The sequence below is a fragment of the Sceloporus occidentalis genome, unplaced genomic scaffold, assembly GCF_023333645.1.
Source record: "Sceloporus occidentalis isolate IW3139 unplaced genomic scaffold, rSceOcc1.0.p SCAF_21, whole genome shotgun sequence".
NCBI classification, from domain to species: domain Eukaryota; kingdom Metazoa; phylum Chordata; class Lepidosauria; order Squamata; family Phrynosomatidae; genus Sceloporus; species Sceloporus occidentalis.
In genome coordinates this window covers 5,725,572-5,745,344 of record NW_028317001.1, presented here as the reverse complement: position 1 = coordinate 5,745,344, position 19,773 = coordinate 5,725,572, and the positions used below count along the sequence as shown (strand labels likewise).

The following is a 19,773-nucleotide window of genomic DNA, read 5'->3' as shown; positions in this document are numbered from 1 at the left end:
TCAGCTGCGTCGCATAATGGGTCGGGGTCCAGGACATGCGTGGTTTGCAGTCAAGCTTTAATTGCAGCGTCCGCTGTCATGCAGCTGTGGAAGCTGCGGCACAGCTGCGGCGCATTTTAAGACTCGTAACCCTAACCCTAGAGCCACTTGTGCGCATGCGTTGCTAGAATCGTGGGAAGTTGTAAGTTTTGCCGGCGGATGTTTTGGTTGGAGAAAGTGATAAGGGAAAGTTTGGAATTGAAAGTGTCCCCCTACACACATTCCTGCGCCATTTTCACCTGGGAACGGGCACAGTTCGGCTGCTCCTGGCACAGCTGTGCGGCGGCTCCCCTTTGCCACCAGGCAGGATGGCACAGCCATCCACCAGCACCCCGAAAAAAGGCAGGGGGACGTCTTGGTCTCATGCGGAGACGGCTGACCTTATAGCTATATGGTCCTAGCCAAACATTCTGCAAAAATTGGAGCAGTCCTACCTGAATGCTGACACATATCGAGAAGTGGCAGAAGCCATGAGAGGTGCTGCACCGGTACCCCAGAATTGCTACGCCGCTAATTTAAGTTGCCCATTTAAAAGCTCCGTGTCTGCTGCGTCGCATAATGAGTTGGGGTCTTGGAACATGCGCAGTTTGCAGTCAGGCTTTAATTGCAGCGTCCGCTGCCATGCAGCTGTGGAAGCTGCGGCACAGCTGCGGCGCATTTTAAGACTCGTAACCCTAACCCTAGAGCTCCATGTGCGCATGCGTTGCTGGAATCGCGGGAAGTTGTAAGTTTTGCCGGCGGATGTTTTGGTTGGAGAAAGTGATAAGGGAAAGTTTGGAATTGAAAGTGTCCCCCTACACACATTCCTGCGCCATTTTCACCTGGGAACGGGCACAGTTCGGCTGCTCCTGGCACAGCTGTGCGGCGGCTCCCCTTTGCCACCAGGCAGGATGGCACAGCCATCCACCAGCACCCCGAAAAAAGGCAGGGGGACGTCTTGGTCTCATACTGAGACGGCTGACCTCATAGCTATATGGTCCCAGCCAAACATTCTGCAAAAATTGGAGCAGTCCTACCTGAATGCTGACACATATCGAGAAGTGGAAGAAGCCATGAGAGCCAAGGGCCACAACAGAACTTTGGAGGAGTGTCGCCGAAAATGCAAGTCGCTGAAATCTCAATATAAACAATACAGAGATGCCCTGGCCAGAGGTACTAAGAGTGCCACCCCCCTGCCCTTTTACAAGGAGCTGCATGCTTTCATTAAAAGTGATGGAAGCATCAGGCCCAACAGACTAGTCACCAGTGGGGAGCGTGTGAGGGTCCCGGCGGGCCAGCCAGCCAGAGCCGAGCCTGTGGCGGTGGAGGAGGAGGACGAGGACGCGACCCCGGACCTTGAATGTGCCCAAGACCTTTTGATGCCCCCTCAGGGTAAGATGCGCCAGGGCCCCTGGGGGGAAAGGAGGGGGAAATGGGGGATGGGGAAGATGTGGCCCCGGGGTGGGCACAGGGCAGAGATGACCCTTGTCCCTTGTCATACAGATGAGGAGCAGGAGGAGGAGGAACACCCCGACTCGGGCGACTCCTCCAGCAGCCAGAGACCTCTGGACCCCCGCGCCCTGCTCAGACAAATGTCTGCTGGGGCCGGGAGCTCCAGAAGGAGACCACCATCTCGTGCTGGGTCCTCTTCCACGACCAGCAGCTACCGTGACCGCTCACCTGTGTCCCGGGCCAGTGCACCCGCCAGCGATGGCAGTGAGGCCGAAGAGAGTATGCAAGGTAAACCCTATATTTATGTTTATAACTGCATGGCTTAACTGCGCAATTGTGGCATGTTTCTTTCACTGCTTACTGTGCTGGTATGTTTGCAAGGTTGCTGTGGAAGTAGGATTGTGAGTGTCCCTGGCATGGTCATGTGCTGCATGTGTCCCACATTCCTAAGGCACCCCTCCCTTGCATGTAAATCTCTCCTTTCCCCACGCCCTTAGTTTGAAGCTCTAACCTTTGCCACAGCTTCGAGTGAGAGTTCCTGCATGGCAGAATGGGGTTGGACTAGATGGCCCTCAGGGTCTCTGCTAACTGTAGGCTTCTGTGATGCTCTGCTTGTATGTCCCATAGTAGGAGGACGAACTGAAGGAGAAGGAGAAGGAGAAGGAGAAGGAGAACCACCTCCAGCTAATCCCATAGCTGCCATGTCAGCAGAGGAGAGACTTGCCACCAAGAAGAAAAGGGTGCGTCCGTCAGCAGCTACTAAAACTGTGTCGGCTGTGGATCAGCTCAAGGCTTGCTCAGCAGAGCACATGGCAGCACTGATGCAGCAGGGGCAGCGAGCCTTTGAGGACAGGGAGAGGGGCAGACAGTCCCGCAGGGAGCTCATGGAAAGGGCACTGGGATTTCAAGAGATGGCACTAGGATTTCAAGAGAGGACACTGGGAGTTCATGAGAGGAACCTAGAAGTGCAAGTGAGGGCAGTGGAAGTTCAAGAGAGGGCCGTTCAGAACCAGGAGAGATCATCAGACAGGTCAGACCAGGAGCAGAGGCGACTGAACACCACCTTGGAAGCCCAGACTGTTCTGATGGGGCAAATGCTGGAGGTCATGAGGGGAGGGCAGGGTGGCCCGAGACGCAGAAGGGTACGTAGGGAGCAGGGTGGAAGAGGCAGGGCTGCTGTCCCCAGGGTCGTGGAGGAAGTGGTTGAGCAGCAGGAGCCCCCCGCAAGAGCTGGAAGAGCCAGGGCTGTCCCCAGGGTCGTGGAGGAAGAAGTAGGGCAGCAGGAGCCCCCAGCAAGAGCAATCCCTCCAGCTGAGGAGCAGGGAGTTGCCATGGAGGTGGAGTTGTCTCAGCAGCCTCTTGCTGGGCCATCCTCCAGCCTCTTCAGTGACTCTGTGGCAGTCCCACCGCCCACACCCCGCCCCCAAAGGCAAAGGGCAACTAGAGGGGGCCTGGGATCAAGGGGCAGGGAGCACTGACAAGGCACTAGGTCCCATGATGTCCCATAAAGACATCATTTCGCCTCCCAGGGCATGTGTTCCCTCCCAGCCCTATCTACTCTAGTCTACCCTTCCTGTTCTCTCCTCCCACCATGCCTGGCTCACTGGTCCCCAAACCAGCAATGTCCAAACTCTGTCCTTCCAGGCGTTTGGACTTCATCTCCCAGAATCCCCAGACACCTTGCCCTGTGGTCTGGGATTCTGGGAAATGAAGTCCAAATGCCTGGAAGGACAGAGTTTGGACATTGTTACCTACCTCCCAGCACTCCTGCCTAGCTTTAGACTGCACAGTTGCGCCTCATTCACACTCACAGCCACACTGCCGCAGTTGCGCATAATGAACCACACAATTTTTTTTAAAAAATAAACTTTTTTATTCACAATAACAATAAAAATTTTTTCTATATACAATATTTACAAAGGGAAGGGGGAGGGTAAAGGGTGGTGGTGAAGGGGGGATGGCAGAGGGAGCAGGGGAGGGAAGCTGCTTCAGGGAGGGGGAGGAGGCGGTGGGGCGGGAAGCCGGCGGAGGAGTTCCTGAAGGGTCTCTTCGATGGAGGAGACTCTCTCCGCCAGCTTGTCCACCTTCTCCTCCAGGGCAGCGAACCTCCTCTCCGTCCGGTTCTCTGTGGGGGGAAAAGAAAGAGAATGGTTAGGGTCAGCCTGTGGAGCCCATCACCCACTCCCACAGGCAGGGTTTCTGGGTGCCCCCGCTCCCTTCCCTGGGTTCACCTCTGCACTTACCTTGCTGCCGGGCTTGGAGGACCCGATCCAGGGTCCTGGCATCGAGGGCCAAGTCCCCTGGCTCCCCTGGCAGGCGGCGGCTCGGGCCAGGCTCCTCGGCGGCGGCAACAGCAGCAAGGACTTCAAGCCCTGCAAAAGAGGAAAGAAAGGCCCAAGTTACCATGCTGGCATGGCAGACGAGGGCACAAGTGTCATGGGGGCTGCAGTCAGGCAACCCCCACCCCTCACCCTGAGGACCTACCTGCCGCCAGAGGAGCCTGCTCTGGCTGCGGAGGGGCCACAGCAGCTGGTCCCGGCTGTGGCCCACCCTCGGGGACATCCTCGTCCCCCGAGGATGGTGGAGAGGGCGACCTGGCACGGTGCCCTCCCTCCCTCCGCCTCCGCCTCGGCCGCACGCCTGCAGACGGGAAGAGGAGGGATGGCATTGGCACCATGCAGGAAGGAGAGGAGGGCAAGGGAAGGGAAAGGTCAAGGAGAGGAGGACAGGGCATGGCAAGAGCTCTGACTTACCTGGAGGACGGCGATCTTCCGGTCTGGGCCGATCTCCCCTGATCCACAGGTCCTTCAGCCGCGAGAAGAATGGTGGCCGCCTGTCAACCGGGGGCTCCTCTCCGAAATCCTCAAGGGTTTCAAAGAACGCTGCCTTGAGAGTCTTAAACTTAACTCTGCATTGGTGCAGCGTTCTTTGAAACCCTTGGTTTCGGAGGGATCGAGAGGCCTCGAGAAAATGCCCCCGGTTGGGCTTGTTTGTGCTGGCCATCACCCTCCTCGCAGCTGCCTGTGGCATCAGGGAGTCCAGGAGGATCCCGACCTCCTCATCGGTCCAGTAGGCGATTCGGACCGGGACCCTCCTGCGTGGCTCTGCCATGTTGATCGCCGTCCTGGGGTCTTGCACAGTTGCGCACGGGTATATATGGGCACCTGTGGCTCAGGGCCGTTAGGCCAAGGTGGTCCTAGGCCAATGAAAGCTTTCAGAGGAGCAGTTTGAATCTCTCCCCCAATAGATGCCCTCTGGGTGCCCTATTGATACATTCAAATGGGCCATTAGGAAAGCTTGAATTTGAGGGGGATTGATACATTGTCAAAGGGGCAATTGGCAGTTGGAGCTGATGTATCTTTTTCACCCAGGAAAACAGGCGCCAGGAGACCTTTTGTGTGTGTGTGGTTGTGTGTGTCCCCCTCAGGCACGTGGCAAAACATGCCCACAGCACAGCTCAGGAATGATAGGCAGACTCAAACTGTGGATAATGGGATACATTTATTCATGTGCTTATGCTATTACAGAACAATGCACTCTGACATCACAGATGATGGCACAGGAGCCATCCTTCAGATTCTCCTTGTCAGAAAAAAATCTGCCAGGGCATTCCTCACTTCCTCCCCTGCTTTCTTCTTGGCATCCTCTTCATCCGCCGTGATTGCTCCCAGGGTGGGCAGCACAAAACGGCGCCTATATCGCATGCCCTCATCCAGGACCCTGCCCTTGGTCTCACAGATGTTGTGCAGAATGACGCATGATACCAGGATGGGCACCACGTTCTCCTCTGCCACCAGGAGTGGGGCAGTGAGACAGCGCCATCTCGCCTTCAATCTGCCAAACGATCTCTCCACGGCCCCCCTCACGCGATTCAACTTCTTGTTGAAGAGCTTCTGTTTGGGAGTGTGGGGGGTCTTGAAGGGTGTCATGAGCCACTTCCGAATGGGGTAGGCACAGTCAGCCAGTATCAGGGGCCCGATCTGCTGGCCTCTGATGTTGATGCTGGGGTTCCCTTGCACATAGATGCCAGCCTCCATGGCCTCGTAGATGAGAGAATTCCGTGCCACCCTGGCATCGTGGGCTGACCCATGCCATCCGAGCTCCACGTCCACGAACCTTCCTGTGTGGTCACATGTCCCTTGCAGGATGACAGAATAGGAGCCCCTTCTGTTGACATAGGCATTCCTCAGCCCCAAGGGTAGTATGATCAGGCAGTGGCACCCGTCCATGAGGCCAACCACTTGTGGGAAGCCGCGGCGACCAAAGGCATCCATAATCTGTGGGGGAAAGAAAGGGAGAGAAAGAGAGGAATTGAGATGACAACTCTTTTACACATGCGCAACTGCACCATAGCAAGAACAGCAAATGTACAGTGAGGGGGTGACACTTGACACAGAATATCACAGAGCTGCCAAAGATGAAAGGGAAGGTGGTCTGGCTGTCCCTACCTCACGTGCGTTCCCCAGGTACACGGTCCGTGACAGCAGCAGCTTCTCCATGGCCAGGGCAAACTCCACCACGATCTCCCCCACGGTGGAAACGCCAGTCCCAAACAGCGCCCCCGTCACAATGTAGCTGGACTTGTGTGCCAGTGAAAAGACACCAATGGCCACTCTCTTCTCCACCGGGATGGCTTTCCTCATCACTGTGTCTGCCTTCTCCAGTTCTGGGCGCAGGATGCCCACTAACCTGTGGAAGAGGGCACGGGGCATTCGGAAGAAATGCCTCCATTGCTCATCAGACCATATGGTTGTCACAAAGTTGTCCCACAAGTCTTGGGATGCAGGGACCGTCCAGCATCGGCGGAGGCGTGCCACTCTGGCCAGGGCCATGGCACCGCCAACAGTAGCCTGATGAAGTGCTATGGCAGCCACTGCCGTGCGCTGTTCTGTGTCATCATCATCATCACTACTGCTGTCATCCATGTCTACAGCTGTTATGGTGGTGGATGATGGGACCTCCATTGCAGCGGCAATGGAGGCGGAGGGGGCGGAGGGGGCAGAGGAGGCGGAGAAGACGGCGGTGGCAGCGGCGACAGCTGTGGCTGTGGATTGCAGCTTCAGGAAGACCACAGGGAACAAAGGAGAGGAGGCATCCATGATGCCAGTGGTGGCACTCGCAATGCGCAAGCGGGCAAGGATGCCAACACCAGCTGATCACCAGCTGGCAGGAGGCCACCTTTGTTCTTGGGCAGGGCGGGGAAAAAAGTTTAAAGGGGCCTGGGCGCTTTAAATGTGCACATGCGCACTTCGCAGCCGGCAAAAGGGAAATTTGCCGGCTGCTGGCAGACTGCCGCAGCTGCGCACTTCTCATGCGGCAAAAGAAAAAAAAAAGCCGCGGTTTGGGCCGCCCGTGCGGAAGCTGCTTCTCTTTTTGCGGCGTCCTCCGAGGCGGCGGTATGGAAGCTCCGGGTCCGAAACGGACCCAGGTGAGGCGTCTTCACTGCCCCCCGTGTGGAAGCCCCAACACCTGAAGCACGCCCCCGGGGCGGGCCGTCTGGAAGCTCCGCATTGAGCTAAATACACCTCCAAGACGTCTTCTCCTGCCCGTCTGTAGCCCGCCACAAATGCATGTTTCTTAGGCATGCTCAAAATGGAGGACATTTTGGCATTATTCCTAGACAGAAGGCTGAAATGTACTTCTCTTTCTGGCCAAACAGCCCCCCCCCCCCCCCGTCCAATTCTACATTTCCCACTCCCAAGTAGGCATAGCATTTGCAAGATCACAGGCAGCCCCTTGTGCCATTGCAAACTACATATCCATTTGCAAGATCACAGGCAGCCCCTTGTGCCATTGCAAACTACATATCCATTTGCAAGATCACAGGCAGCCCCTTCTGCCATTGCAAACTACATTTCCATTTGCAAGATCACAGGCAGCCCCTTCTGCGATTGCAAACTACATTTCCATTTGCAAGATCACAGGCAGCCCCTTGTGCCATTGCAAACTACATATCCATTTGCAAGGTCACAGGCAGCCCCTTGTGCCATTGCAAACTACATTTCCATTTGCAAGATCACAGGCAGCTCCTTGTGCCATTGCAAACTACATTTCCATTTGCAAGATCACAGACAGCCCCTTGTGCCATTGCAAACTACATATCCATTTGCAAGATCACAGGCAGCCCCTTGTGCCTTTGCAAACTACATTTCCATTTGCAAGATCACAGGCAGCCCCTTGTGCCTTTGCAAACTACATATCCATTTGCAAGATCACAGGCAGCTCCTTGTGCCATTGCAAACTACATATCCATTTGCAAGATCACAGGCAGCCCCTTGTGCCTTTGCAAACTACATTTCCATTTGCAAGATCACAGGCAGCCCCTTGTGCCATTGCAAACGACATTTCCATTTGCAAGATCACAGGCAGCCCCTTGTGCCATTGCAAACTACATAGAATCATAGAGTTGGAAGAGACCACAAGGGCCATCCAGTCCAACCCCCTGCCATGCAGGAATCCAGATCAAAGCATCCCACTCCCAAGCCTTCTTAGCAATTCCCCCTTCCTCCTTTTCCTTGCCCCCTCCAACCCCCCCAAATCCCTCACCCCCTCTTTTTCCCAGGTATGTCTCAACTTAGGAGGGATTTGTGGGACAGATCCAAAGCCTTTTTTCTTTTGTAATGGGGGCAAAGCCTTGACAAGCCCTGGACCCCTGAGAAGAAGAGGAGGGGGCTTAGAGAGAGGAAGAAAGAGAAAAAGAAGATGAGGAGGGGGAAGAAAGGAAGAAAAAGGAGAGGAGGAAGAGGAGGAGAAGAAAAAAAACAGAATAACAAGAAGAGAAGGAGGAGAAAGAGAAAGAGGGGAAGAACTAAAAGAAGCTTGCCTGAGTGCAAAGCCCTCCCTGCTTTGACATTGGAGCATGACAAATAAGGAAGCAGAGGGCTGGCCAATAGGGGCAAGGCAGAGCAGCAGACCCCGCCCCTGCTAGTTTGTCGTCCTGCTGCTGCTCCAAACATGCTGCACAGCACTCTATGGAAGGGAGGCAGCAGCCCTGGGAGCTCAGAGTCGGGCAGCCACCCGGAATGGGGGCGGGGGAGGGACCGGGCATGCCCCCCAGGGGGTGGGAAAGTTCCGCCCACCGCCATGAAATGGCAACCCTATTCCCCCATGATCCCTGGCTTTGGAGGCACCAGGAACCCACCCAGCGAGGAAGGAGAAAGGCAGAGGGAATGACAACGTTACCTGCCCTCCCTCCTGACCCTCCCTCCCTCCCTCAAAAAAGGCACCAATTCTGGGGAGAGAGGGTCCCCTTTATCTCCCCCAGAGGGAGGGAAAGTGTGGACTGTACCGGAAGGGCGGGTGGGTATGGGGTGGAAAGAAAGAGTCCCTTCCTTCCTTCCTTCCTTCCTTCCTTCCTTCCTTCCTTCCTTCCTTCCCTTCTTCTTCTTCTTCCTCCTCTTCCTCCTCCTCCTCCTCCTCTCCTTCTGCAGGAACAGAGATTTTTTTTCTGCCAACAATGCAGAGGAGGAGGAGGAGCAGAAAGAGAGGGAAAGAGGAAGAAAGAAAGGGAAAGAAGTTGCAGGGAGGGAGGCTCTGCTCCAGGAGGAGGAGAAGGAGGAGGAGGAGGGAGGCGTGTGAAGGGGGGAGGGTCCAGACCCCCTGCCCTCCCCCCCTTGGCTATGTCCCTGTCACAAAGTATAAAAATTGCAATTACAGTAATCACAGGGCAGCGGGCAGTTATGCTGTTATGACCGGAAGTAAACATATATACAATTATAATTATATATACATGCTGAGGTTGACCAGAACTTGGGGGGTCTATACATGCGCAGGTGCAAGGATGCACATGCATATGTACCCGCATATTTCTCCATGAATTTGCTTATGTTTAAATTGTACGCAAGTAGAAGAGTATATATATGTGTGTGCGTATGATCCACCATATATGTGTACATGTGCTTGCATCTCTCTCTCTCTCTCTCTCTCTCTATATATATATATAACCTCAAAAGGTTTACCATCACTGATATATATATATATGTGTGTGTGTGTGCGTACACATGCACACATTCAGACAGGTATCTATGGGTATGTATAGATGTATCTGTGGGTGTTGTATGCAAGATCTATAGACTTGAAACATTACATATTTCCATATATATATATATATATATATAGGCTCATAAAGGTATAGTCTGAGTGCTCTTAGATAGAGATGCCTCCACATATATACACAGATGTAAAGATGTATATGCAGAAACACACATGCACACATACATCTGTTGTTGTCCATTGTTCTGGTCCGTTGTTCCAGGTGATGCTGGAGAAGAGGCCCTGCCTCCAGCGGATCCAGAGGCTGTAGGCGATGAGGAGAGGGACTCCTTGCCCAATGCATTGCTCACCTGGAGGGCCAGCACCAGGAAGGTAAGTCCCCCCACCTTCACAAAGGCCCCATTCCCACTCGCTCATTTGCCCTGGATAGAACTGGGCAGATCCGGGTGCCCCCATATCGAATCTCCCCGGAAACAAGTTTGTACTACCCTTTACCTCAATCGGGGCAATCTACCCCCTGAACTTGATCCGATCATGACCGGGGCTGAGTTCATATTTGCCGGCAGCAGGGAAGAGCCAGTTGTTTCCGAAAAGAAAGGGTCAACAGTCCGCTTTCAGAAAAACCGCGCTAACAGGGATTTGCCCTAGATCTCTTGCGCAAGCCCCTGATCGAGTTGTGTTAAAATTGGGGCAAGTGTGAACTTCCAATTTTTAAACCGGTTTGGGAAGCGGGGTAAAACGTAGTCTGAATGGCCCCTACATGTAAGGGTGAAGGGAGCAAGAAACAACAAGTAAAGTCTAAACACTTCCTTTGACCATTGCAGCGTTGGAGCGTGTCGCCACCCTCGAACTGTCAATGGCTCCACTGCAGCAAGGCCAGGAGCAGCACAGAATGTGGCTATACAACTCGGTATGTGGCACACCCCACAACAATGATGTGGGTCTTCCTTTTTTATGTCAAAAATGTTTATTGCACTGAGATATTCCCATGATAGTATTTAAATAACCAAATATCGACCAAATATTAACTGTTAATTTAACGGAATGTTATCGCCCTTTTCTTCAAATGTTTTAAGACAACTCCATTCCATTTCTAAATATCCTTTTGATTTCCCTCTTAGTAAGGCAGATACTATGTCCATATTTCTAGCTTCATGTATCTTAATCAACCAATCTTTGCTAGAAGGATTAATTGTACATTTCCAAACTTGAGCAAATAAGATCCTTGCACATGAGACCATATATAAAATAATTCTATTGTATTTTACTGACTTTATTATTTTTTTTAATTTGAATCTTTATTAAAGGTTTTCTTAAAACAGATACATATAACATACAAACAAACAACAGTAAAGTACAAAACATACAATAGGATACAAAAAGTACAACACTAAAACAAACCATATGTGGCCCGACCCATCGTCCACACACGGCGCGAAAAAAGAACGGATGATTTCCTGAAGGAGGAGGGACATGCTTTTATGTCAAGTTAAATTCCCTAATACATTTATCAATCAAGAAGATAAGTGATTCATACAAGCTTATGTTATAAAGTACAAGTAAACTTGAATTATTATAGCTGCTTCTGAGCTTAGCAAAAGAAAAAAGAAAAAAGCGTCTTTCAGAAAAGGGATCATTTCCTTCACCAAATAAAATTAGAAAGAACGTTCTCCTTTTCCATAAAAATCATAAGGGGACTCCAAACATTTTTAGTTTTATTCCAGTCCAGGTTCTTCAGAAGACAAGTGAGTTTATCCATTTCCATATATTCCAATAGTTTCATGCACCAATCTTCCCGTGTTATAGGTTGTGTGTCCTTCCAATGTGAAGCAAAAAGTATCCTGGCAGCTGAAACCATATAAAATAGCAATTTCCCATATTTTTTTTCCCCCAAATTCACATTCAAAATCATATTTAACAAATACATTTTGGGATCCAACCAAAATTTCTCATTCAAAATCACTTGAATTGTTTGGTGAATCATGGCCCAATATTTTTTGGCGAAGCTACAAAACCACCATATGTGGATATAGGAGCCTGGGGAGTTGTTGCATTTCCAGCATAACGGGTTCTTATCTTTATATATTTTGGCCAATAACAGGGGTGTTAGGTGCCATCTACATTGCATTTTATAGTAATTCTCCCTGATAGCAATAGATGATGTATACTTTAATCTGATATTCCAGTTCTTCTCCCACTGCTCGAGCGGAAGGTTCTCTCCCAAGTCCTGCGCCCATTTTATCATTGTTGGCTTGATTATTTCTGCATGCATATCCAACTTTAAAAGAAACTTATATATTCTCGAAATCCTCCCCCTTGTTTTTCCAAAAATAATCTTGTCAAAATCTGACATATCAAATGTAATTTCCACCTCTTTTTTATCTAATACAAATCTCTCTTTTAGCTGCCTAAATAAAAACCAGTTAATACAAAAGCCCGCTTGCAACAAACTCTCTAAAGATTTTATGTCCAATTGATTGTTACTAATATTCTTAACTAAAATGTCCTTATATGTAACCCATTTGTCAGCAACTATTACATCGTTTCTATGGAAGGCTTCATTGGTCGAGACCCATGAGGGAATATTTGGGTAAATTATATATTTAAATTTATTCTAGACTCTATACAAAGTTTTTCTTACATAATGGTCAGTAAAAGCAAAATTTTATCATAAAATAAATATGCATGTATCCCATATATATTACCCGCCATTTCCAAATTTAACAAGCTTATGTCCTCTAATTTAAACCACGCTATCATCCAATCAAAACAGGACGCGTAGAAGTAGAGTTTTAAATTTGGGAGACCTAGCCCTCCATGACCTATTTCATCTTGCATGATACGAAATCGGACTCTTGGCTTTTTGCCTCCCCAAAGGAATTTGCTTATGCTACGGTTCCATTCCTTAAAAGCAGTTTCATTAGTTAATATTGGGATTGTCTGAAATAAAAAAAACAACCTCGGCAGAACCATCATTTTTATGGCTGCAATCTTACCTAACCAAGATAACCCAATACAGTATTATTCCAACGCGTCAAATCTGTCTTGATTTTTTGCCAGGTGGGGCCATAGTTATTTCTAAAGAGTTTTGTGTTTTTTGTGGTAAGCCATATTTCCAGATATTTCACCTTTCCCACAATTTTAAATCTAGTTTGTTCCTGTAATTTATCATTGTCTAACTTGGAAATATTCATCGTCATCAGTGCAGTTTTATCCTTGTTGATACTTAAGCCTGAAACATTACCAAAAGAGACCAAGCATTTGATTAGCTCTTCAATATCTTCAATCGGATTGGAAAGGGAAACGGCTATATCATCCGCATAAGCTTTAAGCTTCATATCGGCACCTTTGATTTTAACACCCCTAATACATTCATTGTATCTTACATCATCATTCAATATTTCCAAACATAAAATAAATAGGAGCGGAGAAAGCGGACAACCTTGTCTGGTACCTTTATAGATGCTAATAGCTCTAGTGCAGTGACCATTTATGATTAACGAAGCTGTCTGTTTACAATAAATTTGATCCAACCAAGAAATAAATCTGTTTCCTAGACCAACACTTCGGCATACTTCCTTCAGGAATTTCCAATTTAAACGATCAAACGCTTTTTCAAAGTCAACAAATAATAAAGCTAACTGCTTATCACATCTTTTTCCGTGATATTCCACCAAGTTTAACATAAATCTCACATTATTTTTCAAATGTCTCCCTGGCAAAAAACCTGATTGGTCAGGGTTAATATAGCTCTTAAACACGGATTTAAGTCTTGAAGCAATGATTGCCGTAAATAGTTTATAATCTGTATTGAGCAGAGCTATGGGGCGAAAATTTTTGGGTTCTGGGATCTCAGATTCTATTTTCGGAATAAGTACTGTACTGGAACACCTCCAAGAATCTGGCATCTGACCTTTTTCAATATGATTCATGAGCATAACTAAAGGACCAGTCAATTCATCTATAAAAACCTTATAATATTCCGCTGGGAATCCATCTGGACCCGCTGCTTTCCCAGATTTAGAAGCCTGTATTGCATTAACCACCTCCTGCGTAGAGATGTCCTGATTTATTAGGTCCGTATGCAGTTTATCAATCAAGCGGATATTTCTTTGATCTAAATAGTTGTTAATTGCAACAGGTGAGATTGCATCCGCTTTAAATAAATTAACATAAAATTTAATAAAGGCGTTCTCAATTTCCTTTTGTTTGTAACAAATTATATCATTGTATTTCAATTTCACAATAGATCTTTTCTTTAAATCTTGTCTTAATTTATGGGCCAAAAACTTTCCCGGTTTATTTGCCGAATAAAAAAACTTTTGTTTAGCAAATTTGAGCTTCTTATTTACCTGATCAGTTAATATCAGAGAGATTTGCATTTGAATCGTTTTCAATTCATGTAAAATTCTAGAATTACCACTATCTCTCATTAATTCTCTATCTTTTACTTTCAATTGATTTTGTAATTCTGCTAAACTCCTGTTCTTATTCCTCTTTAGTTGTGCACCCTTTTTAATATAAAAGCCTCGAATAACTGCCTTTGAGGCGTCCCAGATATTTCTTAAAGAGGCTTCACAGTTTAGATTTTCCTTAAAGTAATTAATTAGAGTTTCTTTTGCTTCCAATTTTATTTTCTCATCATTCAGTAATATGGTATTAAGCCTCCAATTATTATTACCAGCCCCAATCTTCATTGTCACCACCACGGGTTTGTGATCCGATGTAAAATTAGGCATCATGTCAATATCAATTATATTTGTACAAAGATTAAATGAAGTTAAAATCATATCGAGTCTAGCCCATGACTTTTGTTCACAAGAGTAAAAAGAAAAATCTTTAGCAGTAGGGTTCTTTAACCTCCAAACATCACATAGAGCACAATGTTCAATTAAATCAAAAAAACTCTTTGGTAATCTACCCTGTTTGGGTTTGATTGTTTTCTCAGATGATCTATCTATCAAAGGTGACCAAACCCCGTTCCAGTCTCCCATGAACATTGCAGTATCAAAAGAAATGTCTTTAAGTTTAATCCAAAGTTTTTGGAAGAAACTATCCTTATTATCTGTGGGGGCATATACTCCCAAAACTAGTATCTTTTGGTCCATAATATTAACAATAATACCGATATAATGACCATTGTTATCGTTCAGAACCTCCACAGCATCATACTTGTTAGTAAGATACAAAACCACCCCTTTTTTTCTCTTTCCATTTGCTGAAACATAATGCTGACCAAATTTAAAGTTTTTTAAATAGTGCACATCCTTCTTCCGAACATGGGTTTCTTGTAGGCATACTATATCACATTTTAGTTTGTCTAAATAGTGAAAAATTCTATTTCTCTTAACAATTCGATTAATACCTTTTACGTTCCATGTTACCGCTTTAAGTTTCCGATCCATGCAATGTAACAGGAGCAGAGGAAGAGTCCATTGTCAAAAGGTCCATACTTAAGGCTTCTTGTGGCAGATCATCAAGGGTTGGAATTATGGTCTTATCAAAATTAGTGCCATCTTCGTCTGTTGCTTGTTTCCTGAGCTCATCATCACAATCATCTATGTCAGAGCTTAATTCGCCTTTATCTTCCGTGGCGTTCTTAGGTGGGGATATCGGGTCAGATCTTAATGCCTTAGCCTTCTTACTGTCATGATCAGAGTTCGGTTTGCGTCTCGGGAATCTAAGGTTATATTCTGTTAGAGATTTAGAGTCTTTAGGTGCAATCACAATAGTCTCCGTGTTCTGACTGCTGCTTTTTTTTTGATTTCTAAAGAGAGATTGCATAATAATTCACGCATCCTCAATTGATCTTATTTCATGTCTTTTTTTCTTAAACCAAAATACAAGACCTTCTGGAAACAACCATCTATATGAGATACCCATTTTTCTAAGATGTGTGGTCAGAAAAAAATAGTCCTTCCTCAGTCTCAGAACTTTTGAGGGAATGTCTTTAAAGACATGCAAAGTTTGATCATCAATAATTAGAGGTGACATGTTGGTTTTCTTCAAAAGTAGATCCCTGGAGTATTTCCTCAGAAAAATTACGTCCCTAGGAACCCTCTTCTGCTTGGCAATGGCTGAGTTCAGCCTAAATATAGGGTCTATCCCAAAAGAAAAAAATTGTACATCACACTGTAGAAAGTCAGCCAGCTTTGGGACTAGTGATTCCATAAGATCTTCATTTTCCACTTCCTTAAGTCCTCTAATTTTAATAGATTTTTCCCTAGCTTTACATTCCCATTTTAAGTTTTCTTCAATTTGAAATTTTTGGGTAGAGCTTATTTCTAATATTTTTTCCTCTTGCATTTTGAAGTTTTGTTCAAGTGTATCCAGTTTGGTTTTAATCTTGGATAGTTCTGCAGTAGATTTATCCAGAGATTTCCTCATTTCTTTGAAATCCGATCTAAGTTCAGCCCGAATTTCAGCTTTAAACGAAATCATGTCAGAAGATAAAGATGTTACCTTCTCGCCCAAATCAAAAATCATTTTCTTAAGTTCTTCCATCGGGTTGTTAGAGAAACCTTCCCCGGTCTGCTGTGAAAGCTCAATAGATGGCCTTCTAACCTGTAAGACCGCAGGTGGTTTTGCTGCTTGGGTTTTCTTTCTAACATCCATTTAAATTCCTTGTATATAATGTCTTTATGCCAAGTAAAAATTTCAGGGTTTATAAAGACTAAAGAAGATGTGGTTTATGCAAAAAATTTACAGCCGAGCAGCGAGAAAGATAAGAGGCAAAAAGAAAAAGTCACTCCAGCCAGCTGTTACACTCTTGGTAATCCTACCAGGTATGCATAGATCTAAATCAAATGACGACAAAAACCGCCCTAGTGTGCGGCAAATGACGGCAAAGCCCACTTAACTGTAAGTCAAGGGACGGTCAAGCCCACTCAGCTGTAACTCCCAAGATAGCAAAATCCGCCCAGCTGTAAGTCAAATAACATCAAAGCCCACACAGCTGTTCAGTATCACTTTGAAATTGAGTTGGTTTTCAGATTCAGCTGGGCGTGGGAGTCATAGAAAGATTGAAAAAACCAAATATGCGAAATATAACTTATAAAATATAAGTTATATTAAAGCTAGTGTAAATTTTCCTTCAATGAAAAAAAAAGAAGAAAAAAAGAAAAAAGAAAAGAAGAAAATTTAGCACATCTCCTGACTGTGCTAAAAGAAGAGTGAATGGATAATCCCTTTGAAAAGGCGAACCTTCACAAGGTATCTTCTTCAATTCCAGAGCAACTCTTAAAAGCTCATATCAAATTTTCCGTTTAGTCTTCCTTGGTTGTAGAAGCGCTAGTCTGGTAATTACAAAAAATTGTCCCAGGTCTCCTCCGTCTTCTTTGACAGCCTTTAACACCAAGCTTGGCACAAAAGTTGTAGGCTTTGCTCTGCGTATAAAACGCAGCTGAGACACGGCCGTGGTAGCTCCTCTTCACCGACCCCCGGCAGTAGGAAAGGAGCCCTCGATGGGCAGAGCCCTCAGTCCTTCTATGCCTTGGGGGTATCTTGGTAGAGCCCCGTCTGGCTTCCCCTTCGGCAGGGAAGATTCAGCCGGCCTTGGGTCGGCCCTGACACCGTGTCTCGCGGAACGTTGTCTCGAGCCGCGGCTCAAGGCACGTCCGTTCGCTCCGCCTTACAACCGGAAATCCGTATTGTACTGACTTTATGTTGTGTGTCATGTTTAGTAAAAATACATTTGGTTCAAAGGGGATATTCATATCAAGTATGTTTTGGATGGTTCCATGAATCCTTTGCCAGAATCCTTTAGCTTTAATGCATGTCCACCAATATGAAAGAAGCTTCCCTCTGGTTCCCCGCATTTCCAGCACTTAGTATTGCCAGTTTTGTATATCTGGGGGATTTTTTGGGGGGTCAGATACCACCTGTATAACATTTTGATATAATTTCCTTTATAAGTTTTGGCACAGAGTGAATTTATTTGTTCCTTTCCATGATTTTCCCCATTCCACTATAGTTATAGTTTTATTTATATCATGTGCCCATCTTACCATGCTGTGTTTAATTTCATCTTCTAGATCTCTTTCTTTTAATAGTTTATAATACTTGGAAATGTGTTTACCTTTTTTTTCCATCATGATTTTATCTATTTCACTGTAATCCCGACAACTATGTACCCCCTAAATTGGGACCCAGGAAAATATCAGTTCTCATGTATGCAGATGATACTATTTTATTGTCACAAACACAGCAAGGTTTAAGGAGATTGTTGAAGGCTTTCAGTCAATTAGCTACACAAGACAAGCTGAAAATCAATCACGAAACAACAACAATACTAATTTTTGCTAATAGGCATATAAAACATACATGGCAAATTGATAGGCAACTTATAGAACAAGTGAAGTCCTCCAAATATTTAGGACTAAATTTTTCCTCAACTGGATCTTGGAGTTGTCATTTTGAAAATACAAAAACAGTTGCTATTAATACAGCCAACTCTCTATTAAGATTCTACTGGAGCAGAAGTGGTCAACAGTTCCCTCCGGCCATTAAAATCTTTGAGGCTAAAGTTATAGCTCAGTTGCGTTATGGGGCTGAAATTTGGGGGACTAACATAAAATCTAACTCGGAAACAGTCCAAAATAATTACTTGCGAGCAATTTTAGGTCTTCCCAAAGGAACCGAGACCGCTATCCTTCGGTTGGAAGGTGGTCTCCGTACTGTTAAGGCTATAACTCAGGTTCAAGCCATTAAATACTGGCTCAAACTTACTAATGGGATAGGACTAGCCCTTGTATTGATTGCTTTCAAAGAAATGTTGAAGTTTGAAAACAAAACTTAGATCTTGGAATCAAGAAATCCTGCAACTTATTGATTTGTATGGGTTCTCAAAGTACTCTTTGTGCTCTTTAAATTATGATAAAGCTGTAAAATATATGAAGTCCCATATTTTGAAACACGACTTTCAGTTAGATTGCACTTCTGTTGGCCTATCAAAATGTCCTCCTTGGTATACCAAACTCCCTTTCCAAATACGTTATCCACAACATCTAAATAATATAACTAATTTCAAACAGAGATATGCCTTCATAGCCTTACATTGTCAATCAATGACCACAGCTGTGGTGCAAGGGCATTATCAAAGGACCATCTGGGAAGAGTTTGTCCATGTGGCTCCAACTCAGTTGAAGATCTAAGTCATTACTTATTAGAGTGCCCAATTTATAAAGATATAGGAAATGCTTTATACAAAGACTTAGGGTTGGTATCAAACAACTCTGACTCATATCTGATCACTCTATTATTATTAGGGGATACTGAAACAAGCATTTCTGAAAAAGTAGCCTGTTATGCCTTTAAAGCTTCAGTGTTAAGGAGGAAGTTCTATAAAGACGATGGTTGCGTCACAGGATAGTTTTGAAGCCCAACTATTCTTGCATATCCTCAGCTCTGTAAACCAATGTTATAGAGCTTTATTGTATCTGGCCCCTTATTATGCCTCTTTAGACCCATCTTACATGTTGCTGTTGTTGTTTTCAAGACAGTTTTAACCCTGCAATGCAATGTACATTATACAATGTAGTTGTTGCTTATATTTTATATTTATATGTTTTTATATGAACTACTTTTTTTGTAATGGTATATGCTATACAAAAATAAACTTATTACCTAACTATCTATCATCTATCTATCTATCTATCATCTATCTATCTAATTTATGCACAAGAAATTTGCCCGTATAAACATAATTCTGTACAGGTTTTCCTTGTACCTTTCTCCTTTGATCAATTCAAATATTAAGTCCCGATTAATTTAGTCCAATTAATGATACCTGCTCTTCTTCCTTGTCAAACATAAGTAGCAATTTATACATTTTACCTATCAAATGACTACCATCTGTGCATAAAAACTTTAAAATTATGACACACACACACACACACACACCCTGGTACTGTCAGCTCTTCATATCCTCTCTCTTCCCCTTATCTGATAATATGTCAGCCATTATAGTTTAAACCCTTCACATTCTAATCTTTTCCCAGAAAAGCTCTTTTGGCATTTCATACATTTATAAGGTTTTCCCCATGTGGCTTCTTTGATGTGAACGCAGCCTATCATTCAGACTGTAGCTCTTCCCACATTACATGCATTTATACGGGTTCTCCCCTGTGTGGGTTCTTTCATGTGAACATAGATCTCCACTGTTACTGAAGCTCTTCCCACATTCCATGCATTTATAAGGTTTCTCCCGTGTGGGTTCTTTGATGTTTACGAAGATTTCCACGGTCACTGAAGCTCTTCCCACATTCCATGCATTTATAGGGTCTCTCTCCTGTGTGGGTCCTCTGATGGGAA

At 45.7% G+C, this 19,773-nt stretch overlaps 1 protein-coding gene across 1 annotated transcript in view; it reads right to left on the bottom strand.

Annotated features, from left to right (window-relative positions):
• The window catches only part of LOC149301480 (uncharacterized), a 228,908-nt gene that overhangs the window by 43,549 nt on the left and 165,586 nt on the right, over positions 1-19,773 (bottom strand). The gene's annotated exons all lie outside the window — the stretch shown is intronic.